Genomic DNA, 8352 nt, shown 5'->3' on the forward strand with positions numbered 1-8352 from the left:
TTACATTTTTTACTTAAGCTTCTTCTTTTGCTAATCATGTACTGTGAAAGTGAGGCTATGCCTTTGAAAGTTTAGTATCATGTTGAATTTGGGTAGATGATGTGTTTGTCTCCTAGGTTCTAGTGAGTACTGAGAAATGTCCTTTAGCTGAGGTACAGTTTAGATGAAATGCATTTTGCTCATGTGCTTGGGTGATAGAGAAATCCATGTAGTAGTTACATGCTGCTTCAGCTTTCTCTTTCTGTACTTATTTGTTAAAAGAATGAATCCATGTGGTTGAGAATTTTAGTGTGATTTTGGGGTCCAAGTAATTTGTATGCTAGTTTTCTGGATTGATTACTGCTAGTATTGAGAAGAGTTTAATAGATTTTAAGTTTCTTGAGTAGTAGTTAGTGCAAAAATCATATGAAAAGAAAAAAGGAAAAACGGTCAAGGTTGCTTTTAAGAGTAAATGCATGTACTGATTTAATATTGGTTGTGTATGCGCATGTTAAGTTGGAATTGGTGTTTAAACTTCAGAATGATCAGCTAGTTAACTTGTGCTTGAACAGTTAAATTCAGAAGTAAAAGTTAGTTCAATTGCATGTTTCATACAGCTTTGATTGATTTGCATTTAATTGATTTAGCACAATTGTTGGTTCTGAAAATTTGGGCTCAAAGCTGACCCAACTAATGGATGTCTGATTTCAAATTCGATGTCACATTTTTTGTACTTGGACGTCCTCCCCTCATTAAGAATTGGGCTCGTTTGGGCCCAAGCCTGAAGGCATTTTGAATGGGTTCAGTTAGTTGCTATTTGTTGAAGAAATTTGTCCTTGAGTTAATTGGTCTTTCAATTCGATGCCCATTAGTTAATAATTAGGGTCGAACTTTTAGTTTGAAATAATTAGAATCCCTTTAAATTTTTCCTTAATTAATTAGATTCTTAAAATGAATTTGAGGTGAGCCATATTAAACAAGTTATAACTTAAGGCCCTCTAAAAAGTTAATTTAGAAACCCGTTTTGGCTAGAGTAATTTGAGGCGTGCCAGGCCAAATAAAAACTCAAATTCATGGCCCCCGTATTAGTTTCATAATTTATATCTAATAAATATCAAATACTCGTAGTTTGCTTTAGGCTCGATTTAGACTAGTATTGTGATTATGTATACGTTCGCGTAACATAATTGCAAATTTAATCCTAAAAAAAAATGACTTGAGGGATGCCTTCGTGCAACTTCAACCAAACATTCTTAATAAATCAACAAAAGCGTAATTAATCGTGGACACGTTCGCGTGACATGATTTTGACGCGCCAAAAGAAAAGAGTATACGTAAGCGCAACTAAATTCTTTAATAACGCATAATTCAAGTGATTTAAAAGCGGTAAAAAGTTAAATGCACATAGGTTCTAAAATGAGTAGTTAAACAATTAAAACCAAGTATAAATTGCTAAGTGACCGTGCTAGAACCAAGGAACCCGAGAATGCCTAACACCTTCTCCCGGGTTAACAGAATTCCTTATCTAGATTTTCTGGTTCGTAGACTTTTCAAATAAAATAAAAACTTCCTCGATTTGGGATTTAAAATAAACCGGTGACTTGGGACACCAAATAAATTATTCCAAGTGGCGACTCTAAAAATAATTTAAATAATCCAATTTCGAATAATGTCATTTTAATTGAAAAAACTTCCTCATATACCCCCACGGGGTGTAACAAGGAGGTGTGACAGCTATGGTGACTCTGCTGGGGATAGGAGAACCCAGAATCTCTGGTTCAGGGTTCAAGAATTTGAGCTTGTTAATACGATTTTTATTTGGCTTTATTGTTGATATTACTGTATTTTGTGGACTTAATGTGCTAATTGTCATTTACCACTTTGATATTACTTGAACTGTATTTAAATGTCTTCTTACGCCACCCCTCTGAGTCTTCTGAAAATGGTGAACACGTCTGCATGACCCTCTTTTTCTGTAGAAATTATACCAAGTAGATCGAGGCTGGGCCAGCAACAAGGCCGGGTAGACTTTAGTGTTCCCGGTACGTTGCCCCCTCTTTGGCCCCAGTTGTCCGCTCGGGCAACCCAAGTCTAGAACATAAACCCCAGGTTTTAAACCTAGAATAACACAACCTCATTCCGGATCCCTAGTAGGAACGATTATTTGCATCACGTGCATTTGACCTTGGGGACTCAACATAGGGGTTGGGTCCGTCTAGGACAGGTGTACCCAAAATAAAGACCATCCTGATGCATCCTACGTGCTATGTGAATATTCATTTGTTTCGACTTGCATGTTGACTGGCTAGGAAAAGGAAATAAAGAGAAAAACGAAGAGTGAGGTAGGATAGAAAATTTACCCGGTTCTAAAAATTTCGGTATTTGAAAATGTCCCAAAACTCTACCAAATATTTGAAAAAAGAGAGAAAAAAGAAAATGTATTTCAAAAGAGTGAGTCAAATATCATGTTTATTATGTCAAAGCTGACCGAACTACGCAGGTCTGATTACCACCGGATGTGGGATACGCAGGCAACCCACATAAGGTTCGGCCTCATTTTTTACAAATAATAAAATAAAAGGTGGTTCAGGTCTTTGGTCAAAAGAATAAGCCGATCCAGCTTCGGTGGTATTTTAAGTCGCTTCTTACCGGAATAACCTTAAGTTACATTTCAATTATTGAAAGATTATTATCGGGAGGAACAGGCAAGTCTATTTAAAAGGTGTCTTTTCAAACTAAATACTTACCCCCCGACCTCAAAATTCGTTTGGAATTGTGAAGGGGCCACGTTTGCAAAAACGACCATTTTTTGCTAACATAGCAATAAAAGGGGTCCTTGTCCGTTGATTTTCTTCAGAAAACTAGTTTTGCAAAAAGAGTCCACAAGAGTCAACCTTAACCTTAACCCTCCGCAGGTACAAATGAATACTGTCCAGAACTCATCGTAATCTATCATAGAACGAGCTCAGTTGTAGCTTCGCAGGTGGTGGGATGATTTAGATGAAGATGGCCAAGTTTGGGTGAAAGAGCAGTTGGGTTCTCTGATAGACATCATGCACATCAAACCCCAAGAGGATTTAATTGAAGCTTTGGTAACCTTTTGGGATCCCGTTCACAATGTGTTCCGTTTCTCGGATTTTGAGCTCACACCCACTCTAGAAGAAATAGACGGGTATATTGATTTCGGACAAGAGTTAAGAAAGCAACAACTCATATTCCCCAGGGCTCCCTCGGTGCACAAATTCTTCGATCTTCTGAATATCAACAAACAAATGAGCAAGGCCCACGCGAGCAAAGGGAGTTGTTCTTTATACTTCCTGTATTTCAGTTCGGGCACTCAGCTGGGTTTGAAACACATGAAAAGGGGTTGAATAACAAACAAGACAAGAGCACATGGCAAATTCATCATCGGTTTGCCTTCATCGTGGCATTTCTAGAGGTCATGGTCTTTCCGAATGCAGAGGGTACAATAGACCTTCGTATGGCCAGAATTGCACATGTCCTCATCGACAAAAAAGATCACACACTTGTCCCATTAGTGCTGGCGGACATTTATCGGGCATTAACCTTGTGCAAATCTGGGGCTCAATTTTTCAAAGGCTGCATTGTTCTTCTTCAAATGTGGATGATTGAACACATTCGCCGTCATCCTAAGTTCATGAGATATGCTTTGAAAGTATGAGGAAAGGGTGGAAGACTACAGACTGCTGGAAGGGTTTGAAGCTTGGGTTTCCTACTTGAGAAAATTGAGAGCAAATAAAATTGAATGGACCATAGGATGGCTCCCGGTAACAAAAATCATACACATGACCGCTTTAAAGGGCTACTTGAGGATGATGGGAGTGAGAAGTATACAACCATATGCACCACAAAGAGTTATGAGACAACCGGGAAGATATCAGGTGATAACCAAAGAGGCAGATCTAAGCACCCAAGTCATTGAATTACACCCAGAAGCAACGCTACCCGAGGCTTTAGTTCAAAGGGACTGGAATGGTTGTCAGTATCTAAAAAGTATCACCCAGGTACCAAACCCAGCTAAGGGTGAAGTTGATCCCAATTATGCTGCTTGGTTTAAAAGGTGTTTTTGTGTGAACAATGAGCCGGAGCTGGAGCCCGAACCCAAGAGGCCTGCCAAAAGGCCCCATGTTCAAGCCTTTGATGATAAAATTCAGGAAAGGTTAGCCTAGGGGGAAAAGGAAAAGAAATATCAAGCAGCCATTTACGCTTTGCGAGAAGAATTGGGAAATGTCACCTTCAATAATGATTTACATGCACAAGAGGCCGAGGGTGAGAGGAAAAGGTTAGTTCAAGGAAATGAAGCTCTCAGCGCCCAGGTTCGATAGCTGAGAATAGCAGCCGAAAATCCGGGCAGAAGCAGGAAAGATGAAAGGCTCATTTATAACCTTACCCAAAAGGTGTGTGACTATGAAGATGACGTGCAGAAAGCTGAGTCTGAGCTAGCAAAAGTACGAACAAAGTTGGCTAAAAATATAGAGGGGAGAGCAGTTTTCATGCAACAGATGAACGAAAGATATGAAAGAGGGGTCACAGGTTGGGAAAAGGAGATTAGAAACCTCAAAAGTAAAATGGCTAAGCAAGCCAAGAATTTTAAAGCTGATAGAGAACATTGTTACGCTTTGATGGCACGGTTGGAAGGGGACCTACAACACTTGCAAGAGCAGAATCACACCGCCACCCAGGTCTTAGAGGCTAGATCCTAGCAGATTGGGCGTTTGTTGCAAGAAAAGGGCATCATAAGAGAAAGGGTCAGAAGGATTGCTGACTACATCACAATGAAATGCAGTGCATGTGAGGACATGACCAGATCCATGTTCTTCGCCACTGTAATGATCTTTGTCTACCAGATAATGGAAGATCTCTAGCAGCTCCAAGATGACATGGCAAGTAAGCCCGCTGCAAGACCAATTGGTGTTCCTAGGACAGGGTTGGAGGCACTGATGTTTTCTTGATTGTATTTTCTTTTTTCGAGTCTGTATTTTCATTTTTAAAAGCATGTTTCGAGTCTATTTGAGGTTTTAAATTCCAAAAAAGTATGTCTTGAGTCTGTTTAAAGTTTTAAAGTATTAGAAAAAGTATGTTTCGAGTCTTTTGTAATTCAGTAAAGTAGAGGTTGTATTAATGAAAATTTGAAAAACCACAAAAAATTATTTCTTTATTTTTTGCATTTACTTCTTGAACTACATAATGATCTAATTCAGGTAGCGTCGTGATACGTATGCAATCCTCATCGAATTCGGTCATGATTTTGTAAATAATTCAAATAAGAGAGTGATGTGAAAAGAAAGACCGAAAAGGAAAACCCAAAAAGAAAGAAAAGAGAGCCAAAGAAAAATCAGAAGAAAAATGAAAAAAGAGAGCAAGAAAAGAGAGGAAAGAAAAGAGTGGAAAATGGGAAAGTAGAAAGAAAAGAAAACTGGGGAAAATAAGCAAAGCTGGGATGAAACATGCAACCGTGGCGAAACACGTAGAAACACATTTAACTGTATAGGTGCATCACACCCCCAACGTGCAATTAACTATATGTTATTTTGTTCCAAACTGACCGGTTTGTTGTCTACTACTAAGCCCAGGTTTTATAGTAAGGGGGTTGGTTTTGTGGTAGTCTGTCTTCGCATCCATCTTCACGAGGTCGAAAGAAATCATTGAAATGTATTCAGAAATTCCTCCGCCAACAGTTCCTATTTCGAAGGATAGTCCAATCTCGGCCATCCCAACTTCAGAATCGGCAGTTGCCGAGGAAAATAGAATTCTGCATCTCCGCATGATGGAAATGTGGGAAAACTATGCAAACGGAAAAGAACCACCAAGTGCAATCCCTAGATTTCTCGAGCTTTTTCCCAGGGCAAGTGGGACCTCCAACACCCCTATAAATTATCCAAATACCCCACTGGGATATCCTACCATTTCTGCCCACTATGCAGGAACACCTTCTGAGGCTCGCCCCCAAGTGTTAACTTTGGGTGCGGCTTCAAATATATTCACTGCACCACCTTGTTCAGCTACGGCATCACCTGCTTTACCCAGGCCTAGCTTTGAGCCATCTTCCTTCACATTTGAAGCACCATCTTTCCCTCTGGAACCTACCTAGTTCACTACCAATGCTTACCCTCAGCCGACTCGGAACAAGTTTACTGTAGGGCAGGAGAAAACCGAAAAACCCCTGAACAAGAGGAGATTGACAGAAAGATGAGAAGCATGGAGCAAAGTCTTAAAAATATACAGGGTCTTAGTGGGAAAAAGAGCGTATCTTATGCTGACCTGTGCATGTTCCCGCACGTACATCTACCTTTGGGTTTCAAAACCCCGAAGTTTGAAGAATATGACGGGCATGGGTACCCTCTTGCCTACCTCAAAAGGTACTGCAACCAACTGCGGGGAGTGGGTAGAAAGGAAGAACTCCTTATGGCTTACTTTGGAGAGAGCTTGGTCGGCATTGCTTCTGAATGGTATATGGACCAAGATATATCCCGTTGGCACATCTGGGATGACCTGGCTCGGGACTTTGTCAGGCAGTTTTAGTATAACATTGACATTGCTCCTGATAGGAACTCATTGACAAATCTAAAGAAGAAGTCCTCAGAAAGCTTCCGAGAGTATGTTGTCAAATGGTGTGAGCAAGCCTCCAGGGTAAAGCCTCCAATGGACGAAATTGAAATGGTCACGGTCTTCCTTCAAGCCCAAGAGGCTGATTATTTCCAAAATATGATGTCTACGATGGGTAAGCCGTTTGCCAAAGCTATAAAAATCGGTGAAATGGTTGAAAATGGTTTGAAAACAGGGCAAATCTTGAGTCACTCTGCTATAAGGGCTACCTCCCAAGCAATCCAAGGCGGGTCTGGAGGTGTAGCCAACCGAAAGAAGAAAGAATAAGAAGAAATGACAACTTCGAGTGCAAGAAAACCCCGTCCACCTAGACCTCTTTTCTCTGAAAGAACCCCGCAACACTACTATCCCCATCAAGATGTGGCCTATGCTATGGCTTCTCAGCCATACACAGCGCTGAATGCACAACCCTGTACCAACAACAATTTAATCATAACCGAGATCTATTTCCCCGAAATCAACCTCCTTACCAAGCTCACTACAATCCCCGACCTCCACAGAACAACTTCCGTACCCGGGAACCACCCAAAATAACAAACTTCACACCCATTGGTGAGTCCTATTCTAGTCTATTTCCCAAATTGGTCCAAATGGGTTTGTTGCAACCCGTACCCCCGAATAGGCAAAACCCAGAGTCACCCTCTTACCAACCTGGCACCCGGTGTGCCTATCCTTCAGGGGTAGAAGGGCATGATATAGATAATTGTTGGACCTTGAAGAGGGCTGTGGAAGATCTGATAGAACAAAAGAGAATAGTGCTAAGGTATGAAGACATTCCTTATGTAACCAACAATCCACTACCGGCTCACAACAACGGGCCAGTTATTGGGATGATCTGTGAAGATAGAGAATTTGATCCAGCTCTAAAAGCCATCATTGCCATATCCGATGTGGAAAAGAAGCCAAAAGCTATCGCGAAACAAGACAAAGGAGATAAGAAAAGTCAAATCACCCCTCAGAAGACAAAAAAGAAAGTGGAAGCAGAAACCGGGGCAGCGCCCTCCAAAGATGCCGTTCTCTATGTTCCTCGAGGCCGCAAGAAAGAACAGATGTCATTGAGTCCTCCTCGAAGATTTGACCTAAATAAGGAAGCTCAAATGTACGTGCCCAAGGGGACCTATGTGCTACGGGTGTCGATAATTCCACCAAGGCTGAATGAGCCCGTGATTATTGGTCGTGCGCCACAAAGGCCCATGACAGATCCCACTGCCATTCCATGGAACTATAACAAATCGGTAGTAACCTACAAAGGCAAAGAAATTTTTGGAGAAGTTAAGGAAAACAACCCGACTTAGAAGAACCTCAATCTGGAGGAAGTGAATAATGCCACAAAGAAGCGTTTCCCACCTAAGAAGCCAGTGAGTGCTGAGGAAGCAGAAGCATTCTTCCAGAAAATGAAAATGGCAGACTACGAGATAATCGACCAGCTTCAGAAGTCTCCTGCTCAAGTCTCCTTGTTGTCTTTACTAATGAATTCAACTGAGCACCAAAAAGTGTTGATCAAAACTCTTAATGAAGCATATGAACCCATCGAAACCGCTGTAGAACAGTTGGATAGGATGGCGGAAAGGTTTTTTGCAATCAATCAAATCTCTTTCAGCAAGAATGATTTGCCCCCGGAAGGGGCCGCACACAACAAAGCCCTTCTTCACCTGACAGTTAAATGCGACGGGTATTATGTGAAAAGGGTCATGCTAAATGGTGGTTCTGGGGTAGATATTTTCCCACTCTCGACTCTGCAACGTA

Source organism: Nicotiana sylvestris, chromosome 4 (genome assembly GCF_000393655.2).
Source record: "Nicotiana sylvestris chromosome 4, ASM39365v2, whole genome shotgun sequence".
NCBI lineage: Eukaryota > Viridiplantae > Streptophyta > Magnoliopsida > Solanales > Solanaceae > Nicotiana > Nicotiana sylvestris.